Source organism: Sinocyclocheilus rhinocerous, unplaced genomic scaffold (genome assembly GCF_001515625.1).
Source record: "Sinocyclocheilus rhinocerous isolate Xijiao unplaced genomic scaffold, SAMN03320098_v1.1 scaffold62, whole genome shotgun sequence".
Taxonomy (NCBI): Eukaryota; Metazoa; Chordata; class Actinopteri; order Cypriniformes; family Cyprinidae; genus Sinocyclocheilus; species Sinocyclocheilus rhinocerous.
Window position 1 is genome coordinate 859,886 of NW_015656585.1, and position 26,459 is coordinate 886,344.

General features: G+C 36.5%; 1 protein-coding gene across 6 annotated transcripts in view; it reads right to left on the reverse strand.

Annotated features, from left to right (window-relative positions):
• The window catches only part of LOC107720269 (amyloid beta A4 precursor protein-binding family A member 1-like), a 72,195-nt gene that overhangs the window by 27,080 nt on the left and 18,656 nt on the right, over positions 1-26,459 (reverse strand). For 4 of the 6 annotated variants that reach the window (XM_016527935.1, XM_016527937.1, XM_016527936.1 and 1 more), the window contains exons 2-4: positions 12,256-12,375; positions 6,602-6,712; positions 6,088-6,173 (exon numbers count right to left, since the gene is read on the reverse strand). The gene's annotated coding sequence lies outside the window, so the exon portion shown is untranslated. The remainder of the gene's footprint in view (positions 1-6,087; positions 6,174-6,601; positions 6,713-12,255; positions 12,376-26,459) is intronic. The other 2 variants (XM_016527933.1, XM_016527934.1) reach the window with 2 other exon arrangements.

Here is a 26,459-nt window from a genome sequence, read left to right on the forward strand (position 1 = left end):
TCACAGAAACTGATAGAAGATGTTACAGTCTCTGTGAGCTTGTCCAGGTTGTTTGCAGCAGCTTTAAAAACACTCCAATCAGTGAGGTCGAAACAGGCTTGTAAAACCCGATCTGTTTCATTAGTCCATATCTTTACAGTCCTTAATACAGGTTAAGCTGATTTCAGTTTCTGCCTGTAGGTCAGTATAAGATGAACCAAACAGTGATCAGAGAGCCCCAAAGCTGCTCGTGGGACAGAGTGATATGCATCCTTTATTGTGGTGTAACAGTGATCCAATATATTACTGTCTCTGATGGGACATGTAACATGCTGTCTGTATTTTGGCAGTTCAAGGGAGAGATTTGCTTTATTAAAGTCCCCGAGAATGATTAAAACAGAGTCCGGGTGTTGTTGCTCTGTCTCTGTGATCTGATCAGCGAGTTTCTGTAAAGCCAGGCTCACGTGCGCTTGCGGTGGTATGTACTAGACACTTATGAGAATGAACGAGCAAAACTCCCGTGGCGAGTAGAAAGACTTACAGTTAATGAAGAGCACTTCTAGAATAAGAATTCTAGAATTCTGCATAAACATGTTCTAGATCCCTTAACTATACCCAATACCTAAACATTACTACTACAAACAACTACATTACCATCAATAAGCAGCAAATTAGGAGTTTAGTGAGGGGAAACTCTTAGGAAACTCTGAATATGTGTTCCCTATGGAAGCCTGTTTCCGACACTGAATAAAAAAAAAAAATAAAAAAAAAAAGCTAATTTTAACTTTTCATCTCACAATTCTGGCTTTTTTTCTCAGAATGTAAAGCCTGACTTTATAACTCACAATTTTGAGAAAAAATGTCAGAATTGTGAGTTTGTGTCATGCAATTCTGAGAAAAAAGCCAGAATTGTCAGATAAAAAGTCGCAATAACCTTATTTTATTTTTTAGGTTACGGTATAAGGTCATCTTGTTTATAAACCCTGATTACAACAGAAGTGAATAGGGCCCATTTTTGGAGGATTTAAAAGCAGAAATATGAAGCTTATAATTTTATATAAGCACATTCATTATAGAGCTGTAAAGTTTTTTGTTTTTTTTTGCATTTTAAGCATTACTTTGCAATGGCAACAAAATTGTAAAATTAGAATTTTACACAGAAAAGGTTAATAAGTGATTTTTCACACTAAAATCATGTTAACATTTTTTTTTTTTTTTAAAGGAGGGACAAGTGGAAAATAATTTATCTGGTAGCCTAATTAACATCATAATGTCACAAATGTTGACTGAGCTTAACTTGGTACTGAACCAGGCATATTTCTTTCAGAGAAAAATTTGTACACACTCACACACAATGACAGCCACTCGTACACTTGCACAGCTTTGTCCAAATGTCTTCACTAAATACCAAACTTTTGACATTTTTGGAGCATTATGATGGGTGACATTTTGCAGCAGACATTCATCTGGAATTAGACAACGCTTAAGATGACCTAGAATGAAGAGCAGTGTCTCTAAACCGATGAGGTGAGTGGTGATAGAAACATGCAACAGCATACGGCCTACTGAAACATGAGTCACCACTGCAAATGTGACATCTGTTTCCATGCATGACGGTGTATGGCATATTGTTAGAGATATCACATCAGAAAGAAGTCATGGTGCTTGTGTTCCTGTGAGGTGTGATCAAAAGTGACGGTGCGCATACCAAACCCATTAGAAGGCAGCAGTAATTGGTGTAGACGTGAGAAGGTGCTGGAATGCCAAAGGAAATGAAATGACAGTGAGCTCCCCTCCCTCCTGTCTCTAGTTCAAAACATGTACAAAATCCTGAGGGCAACCACCTTGATGATCTGAGTCAGAGGCCAAAAAAACATCCATACACACAAAGACAGGTGCACAGAAGCACCCACACAACAATTTTGCTTCTCTCATAAATATATCTTGTTTTTTACAGGAAAATAATGATAAATACTGTTACAGAAAACAATGTTTTAATATATTTTTTAAATGACTTATGTTCTATGAAATGATTTCACAGTGATTTGCTTCTGAAGTAAATGTACATTGTTTTAAAGATGTTTTTATTTATTTATTTATTTTATTATTTTATTTTATTATATTTTGATTGATTTATTTTCTATCTATCTATCTATCTATCTATCTATCTATCTACATACCTACCTACCTACCTACCTACCTATTGTTATTTATTTTTACTGGGAAACCAGGCATAACATCTTTTCAGAACGTAACAATTTGCCAAATGTTTTGAGAAAAATCTTTTGTAGTGAATTAAATTGATTTAAAATATATTCCTTGAAATTGTTTTTCACATTATAAAGATGTGTATTTATTGATTGATTGATTGATTAATTAATTAATTAATTTATTTATTTTTATTGGAAAACCAGGCATAATACCTTTTCAGAACAACAATTTGCCAATTTTTTGAGAACAATATCTAATTTAATCAATAAATTACATTTAAAACAAATTCTAAAATTATTTTTAAAGTCATTTGCTTCTGACATTGTAAATGTCTAAACATATTTTACTGGAAAACCAGTCATAGATACTGTTTTAGAAAATGATAATTTGCCAATGAGGTTAGAAAAATGCACGTATAATTTTTTAGTTAATTTAGTTACATGCAGTCACATACACAATTTTGCTTCTCAAGTAAGTGTATGTTGTTTCAAGGATGTTTAAACTTTTTTAACAGGAAAACAAGACACAAATACTGCTTGGGAAGATTATTTTTGGTAGCACACAGAGGAAGCAGCAGCTCCGGTTGCTGTGGTGAATCCCCCTCCCCAGCCTGATTAGGATGGTGTGTTCAAAGACTGCAGAAAAATCTGACTGTGAAAACTTCCAACTCCTCTCCTCTCTGACTCACCCAGAATCCTTCCTGGAGATACCCCAACAAGAGAGAAAGAGAGAAAGAGAGAGATTCTTGGCATGGGTGAGTCAGGCAAATCAATCAACATTGGACTGACAGACCTAACAATGTGATCCCAGAGGGATGACTGTTTACCATTATTGATTTTGCACACACAACATCTCAGAGAGTCACAGGGTAACTCTTTCCTCTCCAGCAGTCCAGAACATCACCTTGGAATATGCAAGCACACTGTGACTTCCATAAACCATACATTTTTAAAGGCTCAGTGAAAACTAAACTGGACTTTTGTGGATTCAGTCCATGTCTATTAGCAGTCTGCGCACTACCAGCAGGGACTAACTGGAGCATAATAACTAGCTTTGTTTTTGATAAGTTCCACTACAATTTCTTGTTTCAATATAAGAAAAAATAGGAAATAAAAATAGTGTTTGTCAAACTATTTCAGTGTGATATGTAGCAACAACTTCCGGTTATCAAGCAAAGACCATATGTCCTATTTTTCTGTATGTGTCCTGGCCAGGATTTCTAAATTGCCTAAAATGTCTGGGGTTTCTACAGTCCTCATACATTATATTTGACTGTAGATCAGTAGATCCCACCTTTTTGCACTTCCACAATTGATCGGTTATGTACAATGCCTGCACACTATTGGTCAAACTTCTTTTCAGTCATTACCTTCAGCCAAAACCCAGATGAAACTTAAAAATCCCAGCCAAGACATATCCAGGAGAAAGAGAACTTATGGTCAGCCTATAGCTTATAGATCAGCAAAGACAAAAAAATAATAGATACCTGGTTTGTATTACAACAAAAGCTCCAATGAATGAACAAGCTGTGAAAAATAGCTTCAGGCTCTACAACCATCTACCAGTTCCTATATGTTGACGAAAGAGAAAATGTCAACATATCTCCACCAAAGAACAAACATACAGAGCTTTAGACGTGTACTTGGCAAAACCCCTAGATATTATGCAAATAAGTTTTTGAAAATAACACTGAGAAAGTAATATCAGCTGTACGTGCAGCGTGGGCTCAAATCAGCATGACTGTGAAAGCTCACCTGAGCTACAAAAAGACAAGGAGAAGGAGAAGACGGCCTAAACACGTGCTGAAGGTCACTGATGAAAGTAGAGGAGCTGGCAAAAGCTGGGCCAGATACAGAGAACGCCATGCCATTTTCAACCATTGCTCTCTCTCCCTCTCTCTCACACACACACACACACACACACACACACACGTTTTATCGCTCTCTCTCTCTCTCTCTCATACACACACACACACACACACACACACACACACACGTAAGGTCCTCACACATGTATTCTTCAGTATGTGTGAGGAGCAGGTTTAATCAGAGGGTGTTCACAGCTCTCTCTCCCACACAGTTCCCAGCGGAGGTCTCACTCAGTGGCTTACCCACAAGGACAAATCAGCATGCAGTCTCTACTGCTGCTCTCAGAAAGCACAATGAGAGGAGACGATGAACCGTGGGTTGAGATTTGAGAAAAATTAATAAGTGTCATTGTTTTGAATACCAGTAAACCATCTAAACATCCTTAAAAGAAGGGAAATTGAGTAGAACACAAATATCTGAGAGGCTAAATTGCATAATATATTAAAGTCACTATGAAATTGACAATTCTTAATTTTATGGAGTACTGTAGATTTATTATAAAAGATTTATCTGTGCACATTTTTACATTTATTACATATTCATGTTGTCTCTTAATCTTTAATTAAAAACATTTTGGTAACATTTTAGTATAGGGACCAATTCTCACTATGAACTAGTTGCTTATTAGCATGCCTATTAATAACATATTGGCTGTTTATTAGTACTTACAAAGCACATATTCTGCATGAACATATTCTAAATCCCTAATCCTACCCAATACCTAAACTTAACCACCTTACTAACTATTAATAAGCAGCAAATTAGAAGTTTATTGAGGCAAATGTCGTAGTTAATGGTTTGTTAATAGTGAGAATTGGACCCTAAAATAAAGTCTGACCAACATTTTCAAACATCCAATGATCCAACGATACAATCAATTCCTAATGGACAAAATTTGTTGCACTCCACATTTTTTTCAATTGTGAAGCAGTTTCAGTTAGACGTATCACAAACAGGGAAGAAAATTCACAATTTCTGTTTCATGCCGACTATAGAGTCTATTTTCAGAGAATGCATTTTTAGGTGCATTCCGATTGACAGGGTCCCTACGTGTTCACTGCTCCCTACTCCATAAGCAAGGGATATCTGCTGAAGTGGACTTCGCTGAGAATAATCACTCATTTGGAACGCCCTGGAACGTCATCAAAGAAAGGCAATGACCGGGTCATGATATAACATAAATAAATATTTCAATTTATTCTACTTTCAAATTTAAATACATATAAAATACATATACAATAGTGTATCTAATAAATATTGTCAAAATGTATATATCGCAAACTAAGAAGAGCCAGAGCCCCGGCCCCCATCATGTGCACCTTCTACAGAGGCACCATCGACAGCATTCTGACGAGCTGCATCACTGTGTGGTATGGCGCCTGCAACGCGTCCTGCCGCAAGACACTTCAACGCATAGTGAGAGCAGCTGAGAAGATCGTTGGTGCCTCTCTCCCCTCCCTCCAGGACATTTACAACACCCGTCTCACCCGAAAAGCCCTCTGCTTATTATTATATAATGGACTATCAACAGATTGTAGTGGTCCCACCTTTCCCAGGCGCAGCCTCATAGTAAGCACCTCTGAGGTAGGCTAAATAAAGTAAAAAACAAAAAACAAAAACAGAGCCTTAGCTGCTGCTTCTCAGTTTTACTTAGTTTCACCTATTCATACAAAACAATATGCAAATGTAACATTCATTGCCATAATAACCATTCATAAATATTCTAGTTTGTAAGTTTGTAGTATAATAACAAAATTTATGAATACTCAAAACGCATACGCAAACCCCTCCATTACAGAGCCTTTAAAATATTATTTTAGGTTAGTTCTGACGCGGTGTGCAATGACAGTTGGGTGATTTTCCCTCTCCACTTCCTGTGCAGTGATGCATGTTCCCTTATTCCCTATGCCGTTTGCAGTGCCCTTTGAACTGAGCATATTCGCTCCCTTCGGATTGGAATCTCACTTAAGATGGCCGAATACCCTGTGAAGTCCACTTCGCAGTCCACTTACGGTCGAATGGAACGCACCTTTTGTCTTGTTGCATTGGCAGAATTTTCACTCCACTTGTTTTGAAGGGATCACTTGGTAGAAAATGTTCCAAAATGGTTTTGTTCTATAGAACACAAATGAAGTAATTTTGAAAAATATTAATGTTAAACATGCAGTGAATATAGACGGGAACTAGGGCTTCTCAAGCTTCTCAGGCTCACAGCAGTCACCCAATAAGACTCATGAACTGTTGCATGTCGTCTGAAGCCATATAATAGCTTTGTGAGACCTATTTTTTTTCAATTGTTTAAAACATCTTATGATATAAAGTTTTACTGTTTCAATGTATCTTGTTTTAAGTATATTTAAATTTTAGTAAAACAAGACAAAGATACTGATTAAGTACAGGAGAAAACATGTTTTATGTGTAACAATACTGCAGCATGTGTGTTTTTCCCTCAATGCTATCTCTGTGCAACAAACCAGGAGGTGGAAACTGATGAGTTAAGACCTTTACCACCCTCAGAACCGAAAAGATTTATGGTTACTGACCTATCTGCGGGTGGTTAGCCAAACTCAGCAGACACGCTCACTCATCCACACCCACAGCGGAGTGGAGCCGCTGCTGTCTGTAAAGCTGGCAGGGAGTGTGGGTCAGGCAGCCTGTGAATAAAGACACACTGCTGTTTGGCTGCAAACAAACACTGCAATTCATTAGAGCCCGCGGTCCTGCGGCGGAAAGGGCAGGGAATGAACCATTGCCTCAAGATCACCGACGGGACAAACCTGCTTATAGACAAATCCTGCTATCAAACCTGGTCAAAACTGGATAAAGACACTGGCTGCGTCCATAACAGAGGGCAGATACCTTGCTGCCCAGCCCTTTTTTGAATGAAAGCACATCTTAAGTAAAAATATTTAAAAAATCTTATCAACCCCACATTTTACAGTAGTGTACGTTAATATGATACAATATATAATTTAATAATATACTTTAATTCATAATTATATATATATAATTATAAAAGTAAATTAATTATGAAGTTAAAAATGATAAAGTCATAAATTATAAATTAAATTTTGTTCTAATTTTCTTTCTTTTTTTCAAACACTCTGGCACATGCCATTTCTGTTCTTTCAACTGCCAAACTGTGTGTACAGAGTTGATGTGATATCACAGGCAGCAATGACTACACCTATTCTATGGGAGGCGTCATAGACAAGATTGGATTTGGATGTTCTAGGCAGCACTGTATCTCAGACATCACAGTGAGTCACAGCAGCTGAAGTCTCCTCTATAGAAACAATGACAGTGACTCAAACAGCAGCTCAATGACATCAGTCAAAACAGTCTCTGAGTGGCTCCTCAAGGCTGGAAGTGAATTAGCAATGTAATTCAAACCAACACAAAACAAGAGTGACTCTGGATCAGCATATTGCATTATCATACACACAATGAGCTCAAGTCAACTCCAACACAAAATTAACTGTCCACCAGTTTTTTCTGATGTAGGAGTCTCTTCCAAATGCCTGATTACACACACGCATCCAGTAAAAAACAAAAATACACAAACAGACAGCATGGTGAGTTTGAGCGAATCGTTCCTATAACAGGACTACCACTGCCAGATTAAACTGACAGAACAGTGGCAGTCATAGTAAAGGGGCAGTGGGCCGAGAGAGAGAGATGCACAATAGCCTTTCTAAGTGCTCCTGTCAATGGCAGACTGTGTTTGGGTGGAACGTGCTATTAAGCATCAAACAAAACCATTAAAACCAGTCAAACTTCACCCACTAGTTTGCTGATTCAGGCCTATTAAAGCACACTACACTGGACACACTGACAGATGGTGTCACACTATGACAGATAGCGAGAACAGCTGAATCTACAATGCTGTGTATTTACTATGCCAAGTGAATAAGAAGAGAACCCACTGTAATATCACTCTGACTTCCCATGAAGCTACAAGAGGCCATTGAAAACGTCACATCATTATTTGTGATATATTTTAATAAACAGCTATGTTAGTCAACTGTGCTTTATTCCACCCTGATTTACCAGGAAATGTACTAAGGAAACTGGTTTCAGATTGACTTCAAAGGCAGCATAGCATCACATCTGATGAAAAATTCAAGCTTTTGAGGCAACCATATTAACATTTAATGATTAGAATGTTTATTTTTTGGTACAATGTTGAAAAAAATACAACATTTATAAACGAATCTGCTCTGACAGATGCCGTTTTTTATTCTCCTAACAACAGCTGAATTGCATGTACAGAATTGTCGGTTAGCATGTGTAGGATGGAAGTGAATTGTTTATTATTCCCTAAAGGAAGGTCTATTAAAATGACGTGGTTCTCCTTCATTTCAAACAGTGTCTTGGGAAGCTTTGAGAAAAGACGTAAATGAAGACACATTAGCATACTTTTCTAATTTGGCCAATCAATGGTATGGATCTAACCCTCCTCCCACCCACTCACATCTGCCTTCGGCAAATCAAATCTGACCTGTGACTCACTGTAACTGGATCAGCCAATAAAAACCCTCATAGCAACTGAAATAATTATATTTGTCAGAATAATGAGGAACGATGTTACAGTCACTCAGTAGGTCAAGGACATTCACTCTAGCCATGACGATTCCTACAGAACTGTTGCAAACTTTAGACTAACAACAGTATTTAAAATAAAGTAAAAAATAAATAAAATAAAATAAAATTATCCTTACTATTCCTTATTATTTGATTTACTGGCTACACAAGTGACTGGAGGAAGTGAATTATAAGGAGCGTGAAGAAAATTACTTGTGGCATGCATTGCTAATTATTTTAACTTTTGGTGAGCTACATGGTAAAACCCTGTTAATCCAGCCTTCATTATAAAATTAGTCACTAGCAAAATATAGCCTTCAGGACATATGGGCTTGAAATCAGTACTGTTATCTTCTTTCAACAGGACCTACTGCAAGACTGGAAGTGATTTTTTTTAATCTTCCTCCAGCCTGACTGCTGATCCATCAGATGTAAACCAAGGCAAACAAACTCTTAGATGATGTAACAGATCAACTGACATGCAAAAGGAAGATTACAGTACCTGTGAGAAAGAGTGGAACTAATGAAAACATCACACTTACCAGTGTAGATTTGCATGTGTAGCTGAATTTCACAATACTAATCCAACATAGAGGTTACTTAAAATAGTTTCTGCTGCTTTTTCATAGTCTCTCCTTGTCCACTTAATGCAGTGGAATCTCAGATGACTCCAGTTATCTAATTTTCAATGTCAAACCTCAGACTTCACCAAACAGTCTACAGAACAGCTTACAGAAATGAAAGTTATTCACATATTTCCTATCTAAAAAAAACATTCTGGGATCATTTATCACCTTCATGTCATTACAAACCGTATGACTTTGTTCTGTGGAACACAAAAGGAGATATTTTGAAGAATGTGCTACTCGCTAATTTCCAAACACTTCCAATGAATGAAGACAAGAGCTTTCAAGCTTCAAAAAGGAAGCAAATAACCATTAAAAAGTATCTTGAAAACAGTCCAAACCACTTCTTGTTCTGAATCCATAAAACGACTTTGTATGAGAAACAGAACGAAATTTGAGTATTCACAGATAATTGTTTCAGAAGACTTAGAATATATTTAAAAAATGAATTGTTTGTGTTTTACTTAAAAAGGAAAAAAGAGGATGAGAAAATGATGACAGAATTTTCATTTTTGGGTGAACCTTTTAAACAAGTTCACTTTTTATACTGAATGAAGAAAGAAAGAAAGAAAGAAAGAAATAAAGAACCATAATTCAAAAAATCAAGCCTGCAAAGAACTCTACATACAGTAATCAAAGTTAAATCAAGAACGTGCCACTCTTAAAATGTTAATTTCCCACTTGAGAATTCAGGAAATGTTTCACAGTGGGGAAAAACAAACAAACAAATAAAGGAATTAATCAATCAATCAATGACACAAAGCAAGTGGTAAAAAGCTACTGGATTTCCCCATGAGAGCTGATGTAAGGGTTTTTGTTTAGTGACAACACCCCCATTATGACAATGGTGTGGTCGTTCTCTACTGCTTCTTCCTCTTCTCACTATTTATATCGCACAATGCACAGCTGTTGCAATGGCAACAAATATTACCCGACCTTTTGCGCTTGAAGCAGAATGAAAATCAAAAGGATTGCCTGAGGATAAGAGTCAAATCCAGCTGCAATCTGATAGAGCAGATTAATTTAAGATTGCAAGATATACTTAAATAAGAAACAGTTTAAAAGCATGTCTGTGCTGAAATCAATAATAGGCTCTTTAACAGCTGCATTTAATACGGTCATTGCAGTTTAAACCCTTTACCTTTTACAAAATTAATATGTCTGTATTGGAATTTAAGAATGTATTTTTTTATAAAAGGTGTAAACAGACATTCACCAATATGCTTTAGACAAGAACAGATGCTTAAACTTAAGAATTATAACCTAATTGTTGCAATTAGAACAACACATAGAGCAACATAGAATTGCTAATACTTTCATAGGTTATGTTATTCAGGAACTGGCTTTTATCAGCTAAAGAGAACTGGAACAAACAGAGTGGAAAGTGATACTGGGTGCATAAGAAACCTCTACCTGAAATGATTTCCAATTCAAACAAGAAAACATGTTTTTTTTTGTTTTTTTTTACATTTTGGACAATGACCCATTACATGCTTTTGGGAATAGACCCACATGACCTGACAATGGTGGACAGAGGGAGAAATGAAAGTGAATGCCGTCCTAACCATCACTCCACAGTACAAGAAAACACGTTAGATTAAGAGTGACATTTTGTCCTGCCGAGAGAGGAAATGAAAGTCTGGTGTTTAAGGACAGATTTCACTCAGTCAGTGAAGGAGAAAGTCATGCTCTGTTTCAAAACCTAGTGAGATGCCTAAGGAAACGGCACTTTAAGGCATCATATGTGCACTCCAGACCCAACGGTTGATCCAGATTTAATTATGCCTCTTCCTAAGACACTTCGTTTTAGCCAAATTATAAGGCAGGATCGCTTGTGTCTTACATCAATGTTCAATTTTTTTGGTGTGATTAAAAATTAAATATTTTACACAATTTATGTGTGCTCTTTATTTTTAGGATGGAACCAAACAAAATGGAATTTATTTTTGAACCACTTTTTGACATTCTGATGACATTATAATAATACCAATTGTGCAATTTTATCTACAGTATAGACTGAATATATTAAGAAAAAAACTACTTGTATGATAACACAATACAAAACTGCTAATTCTTACTAAGTTTTGTAATGTTGATTATAAATAAATCAATTTTATAATTAAAATATTATATAAAGTATTCTTTAAAATAATTGTGTGACCTGAAATGTTTCATCCAGTTTGTGTGTGCTTTGTATTTTTATGCGCATTAGAGCATCATGTCGTTAGCTAGGCAACATGCTAACTCAATTTCAATATTGAAATCAATTGCAAGTCAAGTCTTCTGTGCTATTTGTGAGCTTTTTGCATGGAGAGCCCATGTTACTGCTGCCCATGTACATCATTCCTGTACAAGAGAAGAAACCGTTGAATAAAGTAATTTGTTTTGATTTTCTTTGCGCATAAAACGTATTCTCGTAGCTTCATAATATTAAGGTTGAACCACTGATGTCACTTGGACTATTTTAACGATGTCCTTACTAACTTTCTGGGCCTTGAACGTGGTAGTTGCATTGCTGTCTATGGAGGGTCAGAAAGCTCTCAGATTTTATCCAAAATATCTTACTTTGTGTTCTGAAGAAGAGCAAAGATCTTACAGGTTTGGAACAACATGAGGGTGAGTAATTAATGACATAATTTTCTTGTTTTTTTTTTGTGAATTATCCCTTTAAGAGGTTCCATAACGGACAGGATACTGCCTTAGACGGCATCTGTCTGCATACAGAGCTTTCTAGAAAAGATCTATAAGAGGTTAGTCTACAAACTGAGAGGATAAGATACTGAAACCTCCTTTTTCTTAATAGTTCTCACTCAGTGACACCGAGTCTCTTCAGTCCATCTGTTCACTTTGCATTTTTAGCTCTTGAGTTTGAGTACGCTTTGAGTGAGATATGAAAACATCCAAAGAGTGTGAGATAGAAAGAGCAACGCAGAGACTGAGATATTGGATCTTTGTCAAATATATGACAAAATGAGACAGGCACTCACCTCCCAGGCTCATCTATCTTCTGTGGGTGAAGCAGTGCCAGTACCAGGGTAAAGAGGGATGTCGAGGTAGATGGGTTAGGGGCCTTGAGGTTGTTAGGGTCAGAGCTCAGGATCAGGATGCTGAGGATGGAGGAAAGACATTTCAATGCAGATACAGAGACAGAGAAATATGTTAAATACTATAAATGTATTATTTTACTTTACTAGTGAAAATATCTGGATACATTTTATAGAGAAAAAATTGCCAATAGCAAATTGCTAAATATTTTCTTTGCTTTAGACATAAATGTAACATTTTTGGCATAAACCTAACAAAAAAAAAATTCTAACCACAGTTCAAGAGCTGTAGTTCCAACCACGTTGATGCAAATGTTAGTTTGAACTACTACTGCATGTTTTCAGAAATCACCTAATCATTGAACTATGATGGTAATAACGGACTTGCGACCATAGTTGGATAACAATGCTTTTAGCCCCAACCAAAAGAGTCCAGCCCCAAGTTATATTCTGTTCTCTAGATACGAGTTGGGTCAGTCTATGTGATTTTATCATCTGCTGGGTGGAAGTCTGATCTTTTAGAAAAGCTGTAACATATCTCTGCTCAACACACTGTACAATTTGAGCTATCATTCATGTCTGCCGTACAAACGGTGCAGGAATGTAATATTTAGGGATGGGTTAAGAGTTATAAAAACCTGCGCACTAGCAAATGAAGCTTGCTTTATCCCGACACTTAAAGCACTTAATATAGCAAAGCAAATTTGCACTGCATCCTCCGTTATTAATGATGCATAAGGTGGTCACAAAGTAAAACTGAAAAACACTTTAAAGGGGTCATATGATGTTGCTAAAAAGAACATTATTTTGTGTATTTGGTGTAATGAAATGTGATATGCATGAACTGTTTTATATCTATATATTTTATTTTAGGCAAGTCGTGATGATCGAGCCGCTTGGTCGTTACTTTAAAAAACAAAAACTTATATTTAACGAACAAAAAATGCTCCAAACATTTTTCTAAATGAACTTAATAAAAAAAATAAACGAAATATAATCACTTTGCCATTACATACAAAGCTGAACTATTTTAATAGCTGAAACAGTAGTATAAGCTGTTTTGGGAGAAGGGGGGAAAAAAAGACGGGCTCGGGCCAGTAATTCTGATAAGCTGTCGGACAAGGGCCGGGCTAGGTAGGGCCTGAATTTGAGGCCCGTGCAGGGCTCTACTATCAATACTAGAAGCCAATCTATATGATGATATTATTAACAGTAATATAATAATTATTTAAGCATATTATGTGTTTTTTGTTGCAGTTCAACAGTATTTTGTAAAAAAGTTTAAATTAAAAAAAATGTTTCTGCATAACGGTTGTTGGGACACTTAAATAACTTAATCTGTCTGTTATTTTTCTTTAGGTGACCAGTTACATGAAAACTTTGCTCTATAAATACTGACCACAAAAACACTACACAAATACTGGTAATTCTGTTGTTATTTTTTTTTACTGTGGGGTCATGTAGGGGGTAAAAACTCATTACTTGTAAATGTAAAGTCATGAGACATCGTCACTGAGGCTTTGAGAAGCCACTTCACCCCAGGCTGCTCTGGGGGTTTGTCCCTGTAACAAGAGCACTGGAAGTCACTTTGAATTAAAGCATCTCATAAATGACAACTTACTGGTGTAGCGTCTGGACCAATCAAACACACAATATATATTTTGTTAGCTATATTTAACAAATACTCTGTAACCCCCCTCAGTTAACAAGCCGTATGAGGACCTATGGACCCTTCCCCCGAAATGCGTCTTAACAAGTGAACACAATAAAACATGTGAAAGATATTCTGACTAGACTAGAGTCAACTATATTATTCAGGCAGATTTCAACTAAACAGTGTTAACAGTGGCTTAACAGTGTTTCACAGGATAACAGGATTTGTTGTTGTACTCTCATTTTAAAAATCCTGTAATAGGCTATTTATGGCAGGTTCCACCGTGACAACTTGCCCCGAAACTGGAGTCTGTGGTCTCAAAATTTGCTCAATGACCTGTATATTTTGTGTAATAGAGTGCTGAAAGGATGACATTTTTGTCAGCCAAAAGTCAGAAACAGGTTTTCATTTTAGCACATCTCGTTCCACTGTCCTGAAGTCAATGGGTATTTAAATAGGTTTTTGGTTAAATGCACAAGATATTTTTTTTATTCTACAACATAAAATACATCAGTAATACCCCATTGTGATTTTTTAAACCTTTAACTTATCTTTAAAAAGCGGGTTGCTAACAAGTGGCTAAATGAGAGTACAGAGGTTTTCGGGGGCATTAAACGTCTCAGAACAGGTAAACTCATCTACTCACTAGTTTGCTTTTATAGTCTGTTTATAATTAAGCTCTTGCAAACTATTCTAACTCAAACTTTCAGGGAAAATATCTGTAGATAAACCCACCCTCTGGCATAATTTGACAACCAGTCATACATATGCACCCTTCTCATGCTAAAAAACATTCCCATCCAGCCCTTCGGATACTGAACGTTACACACACATTCATCCAGCATACAGTGCTTCTTCTAGGCTACTGCCAGTATCTAGGCCACAGGCTCCATCATATCTGTCCTTAGCTGACAGTGGCAGTTAAATTTGTGTTATGTGAAAGCCTCTCCCAGGCCTTTTTCATTCAATTAACAGCACTCCTACCCCGAGGTGAGCAATGCGTGTGTGCACGCATGCGTGCGTGTGAGTGATGGATGCATTTCTGCTCCCTTTCGCTATCTGTTCATGTCCAGCGCTGTGATTTTGGGAATTGTGCCCTGTCACTTCACACAGCCACCAGGCCATCTCGCTTCCAGAGAAAAAAATCTTCCTAAAGATAATATGACACATGCAGGATGGAAACAGTTTTCTCCTCATTCTATCTACTGAACAAGACAGCGGTAATTGAATAAAGGGGGCTCCATCCCACACGTGCTTGTGATAAAAAGCTACTGTCGATGTATATAAATGCAACTATTTGTAATGAGCTGTGATTTGGGAGAGCTGGTGTTTTTGCTAGGAGCACCATCACCTTTCCAACTTGTGAAAAGACTATTTCTATTGTCCTGAGCATTTGATCCGCAAGATCATCATCTAGAATCATCTAGGATCATCATCAACTACTACACACACACACACACACAGACACACACACACACAGACACACACACACACACAAACACACACATATATTCTGTTTCTTTGGTTTAATATGCATATTTAACATGGTAACACATTTAACAGAGACTAAAAAAAACAATAGTTCAACAAAAAACACTGGAAGTAAAGTCACTGGATGGAGCTATAATTATTTTCTAGCAATATTTTTAAATAATGGATAAAAAAATGATTAGACAGGGTATACTCTATGAATTAGTATAATAACATACGAACAAAGGTCTGATTTAAAGGGGTCATATGATGCGATTTCAAGTTTTCCTTTCTCTATGGAGTGTTACAAGCTGATTGTGCATAGATAAATCTTTTTAATAACTATGGAATAGCTTAAGGGCTCATATTGATGTTGGGTATGTATGTGTTTGAATCTTCTTGCTTGAAACGTTTCTTCCAATCAATTCTGGCATAGAGAACCTACAATAATGTACAGTATTTGAAAAATAATGTGTTTTTTGAACATTAAAGCATGTCAACATATTCTGTTACACCAAATATACAAAATAATGATCTTTAAAAAAGCATCATATGACCCCTTTAAGAAGTACATTCATCTGGCCAAAATCTCCAACTTAGATAGCAAGACTATTCTATTAAAATAGATTCTGGGAATGTCATTTTACTGTTTTCAATGTAAATTAAATGATAATTCAGTTTTTAAAAATCATACATTAGACAGTATTTTGCAATAAATTTAAGGCAATGTTAAACCATTTACAATTTTTCAATGTACATGGTATGGTAACTTACAGTTAACCATTTGACAGGTTTTTACTTTAGCATTTTTACAGTCTTTTTCTGTAAAAATTACAAATATTTTTTACAGTGTATTTGTACAGTGTAGCTGTTACTGAGGCCATAATTCACAATAAAACTTCCTCCAGAGAAAAATCCCTTCCCTTGTTCTCCTACATCAAAATCCATTGACATCTTTATTCAGAACTGTTTTGAACTGTTTTTTATTAGTAAACGGTGCATGATTTGTGCATATTTCTTTCCTCATTCAGATGAGACAAATTTTTCACTCGATAGAGGACTCATATTTAGCCGAAAAAAATGCTTTGAAGTTAAAAATGTCTTGATTAATTTATTACAAACATGTAGCTTTTCACTTTACAAGACGTTAATTGATATACTCGTATGGATTACTTGTGAATTATTGTGATGTTTTTATAAGCTTTTTGGACTCTTCATTCTGACGGCACTCATTCACTGGAGAGGATCCACTGGTGAGAAAGTGATGTAAAGCTACATTTTTAATTTGTTCCGATAAAGAAACAAACTCATCTACATCTTGGATGGCCTGAGTACATTTTTTAAGCAAATTTTCACTTTTGGGTAAAATATAATGATATATATTGTTTGTTAGTTGTAAAATACTGTATACTGGCTCCAATATGTCATCCTGTATTAACGTCTAAAAGTACTGACTATTTACAAACATAATTCAGAACATACATTTCTGCTCATTAATGTTCAGTTTACCTGCCAAGTAAACACATCTTTGTTTCCAGGTGCACTGAAAGAAAAAAAATGCATGTCCTTATTTCCGCAAGTGGAGAAAGCCAATCAGATTATAGCAGATCAATAAAGTACTTTCCAGTTTAGTGTGAAAATGCATCAGATGGTCAGTGAAGGCACTGTGTGGGCGGTCCGTGGGCATGGCTTCTCAGACTCAAACTATCTATAGCCCTATTCGCACGGGATTAGTATTACCTGGTGACCTCCAGTCATTTGTAATAATTGCGGAGGTTGTCTGTGATCTTAATCCCGTGCGAATCGGCCATGTCTGTAATTTGTAAAGTGTAAATTCCCCCGCAAATGACCTACCATATTTCGCCGAACACCGAGGTCCTGTGATAATATTAGTCCCGTGCGAATCGGCATCTCTGTGATTTGGCCTGCGTTTGGTGGGTTGTATATCATTTTTCGAGGTTTTTGTTTCCTGTGCGCCTTTTTATCCATTTTCCGCGAAGAATGGAGCTGCGTTGGAGTGTTTGATAGTATTTTGGGTGCTGTCATCATATCGCTCATACAATTTGCAGAAAGAGAAAGCTGAAAAGGTTTTGAGGTTAATGTGTTACAAATAAATCAAGCATAAAGCTTGAGATATTATTTTAACCTGGTGAAATGTAAATGACACAGCGCACGAAAATATATTAATTTTTTTTTTTTAAATCCATCTGGACCATAGAACGGGACTCTCAAAGCCTTGACATCCGGGTATCCGGGAGACAAGTCAGTAAATTCGAGTAAAATCACAGGCTTTGCTTATCCCGTGCGAATGCACCACACGAAATTCAGATGTGGGGGGGTAATTTCAAAATCACACAAGGTCTCCAGATAATACTAATCCCGTGCGAATAGGGCTTATGAATAGGTCTTTCAGTAGGCAGAGAAAGAAAGTCAGACCGTCTTTTCTCTGGCTTGTTCAACCGTATCAAATTGTCTAACATGAGAGGAGGAGCACACGCTATCTTTAACCATATTCAACAATATCTAGAAGGGCCTTTGCCATTTCTTCCGTTTTCTATCCCTGCTCTTCCCAACAACACAAGCAGACAGAAACTGATGCCTGTATATCTCTTTAAGACAAGCCCGCATACAGTCTGCATTATCTTGTTGGCTTTCTGGGGCTTAATGCGACAGAGTAGCTTTGCTGAACTCCAGATCAACCTGATTATGTCACTTTTGTGAGATTATGTGCGATTAGTCTCTAACAGTATCATCAGATGATGTTAAAGGAACAGTTCTAAATGAAAATATCTTCTTTTGTGTTCCACAGAAGAAAAACTCATACAGGTTTGGAATGACAGGAGAGTGAAAAAATAATGACAGAATTTTTATTTTTTGGTGAACTATCCCTTTAGGAATGCACAAAATAAACCGAAGAACAATGCAAATTCCCTTGCATAATGCATATAAGAGAAATCCGGCTAATTTATTTGAAAGATGATACTACAGAGATTCAGAATAATTATTTGTTCTGCAGAAGAGAGCTGCAGCAGAGTGAGAGAAGTTACTGGTATAATTTAAGAATTGTTCGAATAAAAATCGATAAAACAAGGGCAGGGACCCCTGTGTCTCAGCTGAGCATGAGTTCTGCGGCGTGTTTAGAGAGAGAGGGGCGAGAGACAAGAGAGACGTGGGTGGTCACATCGGTCTGTAATTACTCCCTCTGGAGCTGCAGGTGAAGAGAGATGACCTTTCCACAAGCTAAAAGCACAGCGTGCACAAATCACCTGATAACTCGTGCAGGAGTCTGGGCTATCACATGAAATTTCTAACAATAAACAGATGATATCAAAATACTCATCCTGTAGAGCAAAGTATGTGTTTTTGAGATGAACTGTTTTGACTATTCAATGCTCAAATCAACATCCCATCAGTGAATTAAAAAATATATGAGAAAATTAAATTCATACATGTTATTACTTGAATAAACCTCTACAATGATGAACATCCTTTTAACTTTTTGTATTAAAATTGATTTTTAGGGGTGCAACGGGTTCTCGGTAAAAAATCGAACCGTACGGTTCTCCACACACGGTTCGGCATGCACTAGGACCGCGGTTCAACTTAAATCTGACAATGCATCTGTAATATGGTTTGTTAGAGTTTCTTATCAGAGGACAGAAAAAACATATAAATTTTGAGTTATTTCACAATAAACAAATTGAAATTGTAGCTGTAGCGAATCAGCTCATTTATGGGGAAATGTGAATAATTAATCATAACTAGTTATAATTAATTATAAATATTTAGATCCGCTGTAGATATTTACTTGACCTCTCAGGGTCAACTGTCTGTCAATTCTAAGAACGTTAATTTCCTGGTTAAGGGAAATAACTTTCTTACTGTACAACTCTACACAGAGCTTGTAGCATAAATCTGCATGATTAGGGACGCCAGTTATGAGTAAACAATGAACAACGTCAAGTGTGATACAAATAAATGACTTTATTAACTACATAAACACTTAAACTAATTTCATAATTTAAAAGTTTAGTGCAGAAGTATCGAATCGGTATCGATATCGACGATACTGCCTTGAAAAATATCGGTATCGTATCGAAAACAAAATAAGGGGTATCGCCCATCCCTAATGCTGGAATACCTGTCATTTATGCCATCATCACGTGTTGATAGCGCAGGTGAAACCAGAACAGCACACGTTGCTATCTATCTGTGTTTAAACTAAACTCATTTAAGCCTTGCCAGTTTAAATATTAAAGAGCCAGAAAACGTGAACTCACGCGCGCAGTGAGAAGATCTGTGTGGTCGCTCATCCGAAGCGCATGAACCCGCGTCTCAGAACGCGCGCAAATATTAAGCTCTCTTTGAAGATTTGTGCTTGAATGGACAAATTCACACAAAAGTTATGTCAAAATGCCCGTCTTGGTGAGTATCCTAGCAGACATAGTCGGCTGAACAAACAGTATCAGTGTACTGGATCAGTGCGTTCTCTTAAAGTGACAGCACTTTCTTAAAGTTAATTAAACAGCAGCAACACGGAAATCACTCACTGCTCTTGATTGAATAACTTTTGTAACTTTAATAAGGAATAATTTTTTATTTATACAGTCAAATATGCAATGCAGTTTTACATTTGATTACTTTATTCAATTTCTGTACCTAAAAACTGTTAGACCTACCTAAAAAACCTGAAAAGCACTGTTTATTTTATTTGTATCTTTGCTCTATTGTATTTATTTGTGCTGTTGCTTGTAGTTAGATTATTTGTTCTTATTTTCTTTATTTTTATTTGACAATATAGTTTTTTCCCTAAACATAGCACATACCGAACCGTATCGAAACTGTGACTCTAAAACCGTGATACAAACCGAGTAAGTTGTGAGTAAGTTGAACCGTTGCACCCCTATTGATTTTCATATTTATTAGGGGCATAACGTCAAAAATGCCTAATGGACAAAACTGTCCTGATATCATAATGAAGAACCATGCCTCATTAACAGAATGACATTTTTGAAAAAAAAAAAAACATTTTAACAAAACTGCTTCATTGATTATAAATATTTGCCATGTGGTGCGACCAACAAGGTCATATGATCCAATGAACTTGAAGGAAAAAAAACTGTAAATTATATAATAGAGGACCCCTGCAGACCCTCCCGACTGTGTGTAAACTTAAAATACAACTTTTCATGACTAGACAAGATTAGTTCAGGTTGTGGAATGTCATGTGGTGTGACTACAAAAACTTGATGTTTACAAAACAATAAAATAATAAAAACCTTGTTGAAAATAATGGTTTAGATGTGTATACTTATATTTATTCAGGGTGTAAGGAAAATATGTCTTTACTTTGTACTTGATGGTTAAATTACATGACATTTTTATGGTGTGTTTACACTTTTATTCGTTTGGTTCTCTTAGTTCTTTTAGAGTTCTTTCCACTTAGCGTTCACATTGTCAATTTTAAGACCGAACCTAAAGATACAAAACAAAAGACATTAGATATATGGACAACATTATGTTCAACTGGACCGCTTGTAGGATGTATATTTTGTGAACTTATGAACAAACAATGCTATTTGCTAGGCTAAATGCACTCGTAAGTGTGCACATACTGTATGGTGGTATTTAAACCATGCGGATAACATAACATAATATAATATCAGCGGATAACTCAAGAAGTGCTTATAAAATGTGTAAAGGAGTCAAAAGATCAGCAAGAATTTCTCCATTGCAAGAAGATGCAGTTTCAAAGCCTGTACTCAACCCTAATGAGCAACATCATGACTATTACAAAAAAAAAAAATGGGTATGTGTGATCATTCTGTCCTGTTTAGAGTCGAATCTTGTGACTTCATGGCATGTTTTTGTTCGTTTAGATGTCTTTGGTCCATGATGCATTCATATTTCAGTCGAAGCACACCAAAGTTTGTTCGGAAGTGGACCAAAACCCACCTTTTCAGGAGTCTTGGTCCGCTTGTTTGGTGCGCACCAGGGTTCCAGTGGCAGCGTTCACACTAACAGAGCAATCGCACCAGAGTTCATTGTAGTCGAATTAAACCTGCCCAGTGTGAACACTCTCTCAGTCAAAGCACACCAGAATTCAGTTTGAAGCACTTGTTTGGTGCGCTCCAGGGTTTGGGTGGCAGCATTCACACTTACTCAAATGAACCACACTAACAGAGCAATTGCTTTATTTTTTTGGTCACACTTTATTTTAAGGTCCAATTCTCACTATTAACAAATCATTAACTACAACTTTTGCCTCAATAAGGGTAGGATTAGGGATGTAGAATATGTTCATGCAGAATACGTGCTTCCAAACCCGTAAGACCTCCGTTCATCTTCGAAACACAAATTAAGATATTTTTGATGCATTGATGCAACACGGATGCGTTGTTTTCGTTCAGATCAAAGTGCAAACAACATAGAAAACATATCCGCGTGGCACAGCTGACACAGAACAGCATACGCTGTTTACGTTCAGTGGAAACTCTCCAAATTCTCAGATTCCATCAAAAATGTGAAGATGAACGGAGGTCTTACGGGTTTGGAACAACATGAGGGTGAGTACAGTAATTAACAACAGAATTTTCATTTTTGGGTGAACTATCCCTTTAATAAGTAATAATATATTACTAATAAACAGCCGATATGTTAATAATAGGCATGCCAATAAGCAACTAGTCAACAGTTAGAATTGGTCCCTATGCTGAAATGTTCAAATTTTTTTTTTATCAAATCAAATATGCTAAGCCTGGCCATCACTGTACTCTATGAATGTGTCCTTACGAGGAGCTGTTTAACATGCCTTTAGTGTCATTCAATTTAAGTATCTCTTAAAAATGATGCAAGCTTTTCAAAGCCTTATGAAACCAACATGAATACAAAGACTACATTTCAAAGGACTCTGCATGCATTTTAAACTAGACGTTTAAAGATTTTTCCTTTTCTTTTACTCTTACATGTCATTGGCCCACCTATTACTCAAACATTAAATAGTCTTTTTGCAGGATTTTCCTTGAACGAAGCTCCAGAACATGTTTGTTTTGTTTTGAAGCAGCAGGGGTTATATCGTCTCAAGGCTCCCAGCATTAAGCTGTCTTACATTACGCCGGGCTAATCTCTGCCAGAGGCTGGTTTAACCACCACACATCCCCAAAATCTACTGAGCATGGGCTCTGCATCCCAGACAGAGCAGCTCTCATGTGGAGCGACCTTCAAGTGCTCATGAATTAACACAGCAGGCTTTATACACAAACCGATACACACACCGTAGCCGTAGCTTCACGCTCGACGCTGAGACAATGAAGTGTGGATCGTGAGAACTTGGAGAGGCCGTGCAGCATCACAACAAAGGAAAGCCCCATCTTTTTTGTAATTCATACAATCCAGTGCTGTTAATCTCAAGGCTTTTGTAGGTCTTGGACAAAACATTCACAACAATGTGTCTGTCAGCCAGCCTAAACTGAGATCAGTTTGCCAAACATCAGAGTAATTCTCTCATGAGATGAGTATGACAACCAGAAAATGTGCCAAATGTACAATCAAAGTGAGCAGCAAATAGATTATTCACATAGCGATTGTCAATGTCTGCTCTCTCCCCATCAGCCATTAGCTGACAGAGAGAGAGAAAGTGAAGCAGAAGAGATTTTTTCCCCATAGTATTTACCAGGACACCTGTCCTCCCACAGGGTTTATAGCTTTATAATCTGCAGTGTGAATGCTGCACTGCTAATAATGTCTAATAATGTAATAATATCACTGTCAGACGGTTTATGATCATTCACTCACTGCTACTTATCATTCGCATCTCTTCTTAATAAAGTACAACACATTGATCAAAGCCTAAGACATCAAATATTGAAATTCAAAAGCTAATTAAACAGTCGAGTCAAAACAGATAAAAAAAAATAAATGTGCATTACACTTACAGTACATGAGATTGAAATAGGTAGATATATTATGTCTACAAGTACTGCAAGATGAGGACTAAACATTTACAATGCATTAGATTATCCATGCAAGTAGGGATGCACGATATATCGGCCACCATATCGGTATCAGCCGATAAATTTTAATTTTTATGTTATCGTTATGGAAACGATACGAAAATGTTGCCGATATATTAAAGCCGATAAATAATGCATTATTTCCTGAAGAGACACTTCAGATGCGCACTGTTCGCCATGATGGTTTTTAATTGCTTGAAATATTATTGGAATTATTTCAAAAAGGAAAATACAGTGAAGTGCAACATGTGCAGGGCAAGTCTGTCATAATATAATGAGAACATTACTGTTAAATATATGGAATCTTTGTGCGCCAGTGTTTAAGCGCATTGTTACGGGAAGAGCGCATTCATAACGGAGCTGCACCTTCATGACCAGCACAATTAAGTTCCCTTGTGCATTTGCAGCCTTTTGTGCAATTGTACATTGTAATATTGTGTTTATTTTATGCATATAGGTCTGATTTATCACATATAGAATGCGTTTGGTTAAGCTAACAGAGGTTTAATAGAGCACTTCAATTTGCCGGTGTTAGCAGCGCACAACATTAATAACTAGGACTATCATATATATATAACATTATAATGAGAACACTATTATAATAAAACGTTGTGAATTCTTTGGTTTAATTTGTTGCGTTTCAGCGCATTGTTGCGGGAAAGAGAGCATCCACAAGCTATATTCTGGTTAGCACGTAATTTACTTCGAGTTCACTTGTGCATTTGCGTCTTTTTGTACATATATAAGTTGTAATATTATGTTTATGTTGTATAAATATCTGATTAATCTTATATCTGATTAATCTCATATATATGATGTGTTTCCTTGAGTTAAATAAGATGTCAGCAAAGCGCTTCAGTTTACCGGTGTTCATTCAGCTCTTCAGCTTCAGCGCACGCAGTGTGAACAGCAGTGCACAACATGAATAACTAGTATAACTGGGAATGTCATATGCATAACATTATACAGAAAATATTACCGTAATAAAAGTTGTGAATTCAGTGAATTCATGTTAATTTCAGTGCGTTGTTACGGGAAGAAGAGCGCGTCGAGTTACACATCTGACTAGCACGTAACTTAGTTCAAGATGACTGCATTTGCGTCTTTTTGTGCATATATAAGTTATAATATTATGTTTATGTTGTATAAATATCTGATTCTCATATAGCATAATTAACCCGGTAACAAAGCGCTTCAGTTTACCGGTGTTCATTCAGCTCTTCAGCAACAGAGCACGCAGCTTAAACAGAAATGCTGCTATTTGAAACAATGGTAGCTATTCATTTCAGATACTTCTTTTTCAAAATCATTGATACATTATTAATAATAACCACCACTTTTATTTTTATCTTATTATTTTCATATGGTTTAATTAAAAGAATTGTATTATTGTCAGTGCGGAGGCTATTTCGTTTAATTTATCCATGGCACATTATTTTTGATTATTTTACACCTAATGTTGTCCAGTGACTTGTTTGCATTATTTTATTTATTTGTAAGGCTGCTTTATGTTTGATTTATGTTGAAGTGTTTAATGGTTTTTAATGGTGAGACTTTTTTTGTAATCAGGCTCTCAAAAATCATATAAAAATTTGGATTTAGATTTATCGGTCAACATATCGGTTATCGGCTTTCATATATAAAGAATTATCGGTATCGGGCAAAATTTTCATATCGGTGCATCCCTACATGCAAGAGTGGAACAAGTTTTCACATGTGGAAGGTCTATATCGCAGTAAATTACACAATGTTTGTTTTCTTTAATGAGATGATTCAAATCAGACTTTCTGATCCAAAAAAATATACATGATATTTACATAATATATAACATATATCATCACCTTTTTGCAACAGCTTTCGGGTTAACAAGTGAACAAAACAAAAAACACAATAAGGTGTGTTTAAATATGTCAACTATTTAATGAAGAAGATGAACTAAAAGATGATATAATACCAATTTTACTTTGATATCAGGACAAGTTGTCACAGGCTGTAAATGTAATTTTATTCATTCATTGCATTATGTGTAGACCAAAATGTTATATTTACACACATTGCTTTTTCCATTTTTTGTTTCATCAACTGTTTAGTTCCATAATTGTTTTACTATATAATATTTGCTGAAAATACAAAAGCCAATATAAAGCCCAAATCTTGTTTTCTATGAAACTGATAAAAATGAAGTAAGATTATGATTAAAACAAGAACAAATATGGTCTCAGGAAAATAAACTTAAAGGGTTAGTTCACCCAAAAATGAAAATTAGGCTGTGTTTTAACGTAATAATCACTTTAATCTAGCTTGCCCCAACAGTTGCACACGGAAGCAGCTCCGGGCAGATGACGTATGAGTTCAGCGTTGCGCATGCGCCGGTGAGTCTTGTGAGAAACCAACGTTTGTTAACAGGAGCAAAGGTGTAACGAGGGAGGCGTGACGACAAAGTGGGGATCCAAATGCAAGGCTTTAATAAGAGCGTAGTCAAACAGGCGTGGTCAACAACAGCAAACAACGATGGCAGTGGCAAGGCAAAAGAGTAATCCAGATAATCAGGCAATGGTCAGGGCAGGCAGCAAAACAATCATAAACAAGAAAACAGTCCAGGGATCAAAACACGAAGGCAAGGAAACAGAGAAACTAGAAACACGGAAACTTAGAAACCACGGAAGAGCTATACAACATTCAATCACCAGCGATGACAGAGAGTGTGTGTGCTATTCTTATAGTCCTACTAATGTGAGACAGCTGTGAACTGATGATGAGATCTGATGAGAGACAGGTGATGCACTTGACGAGTCTGGGCAAAGGATTATGGGAAATGGAGTCCTAAGTGAATGGCAAGGTACAGAATGGAGTGCCCTCTAGAGGAGCTCATGGGCACTCCAGCTGGAGATCATGACAGAGCCCCCCCCCCTTATCAGGGTATTTATATTGGCTGTTTATTAAAGCACATATTCTGCATGACCATATTCTACATCCCTAATCCTACCCAATACCTAAACTTAACAACTACC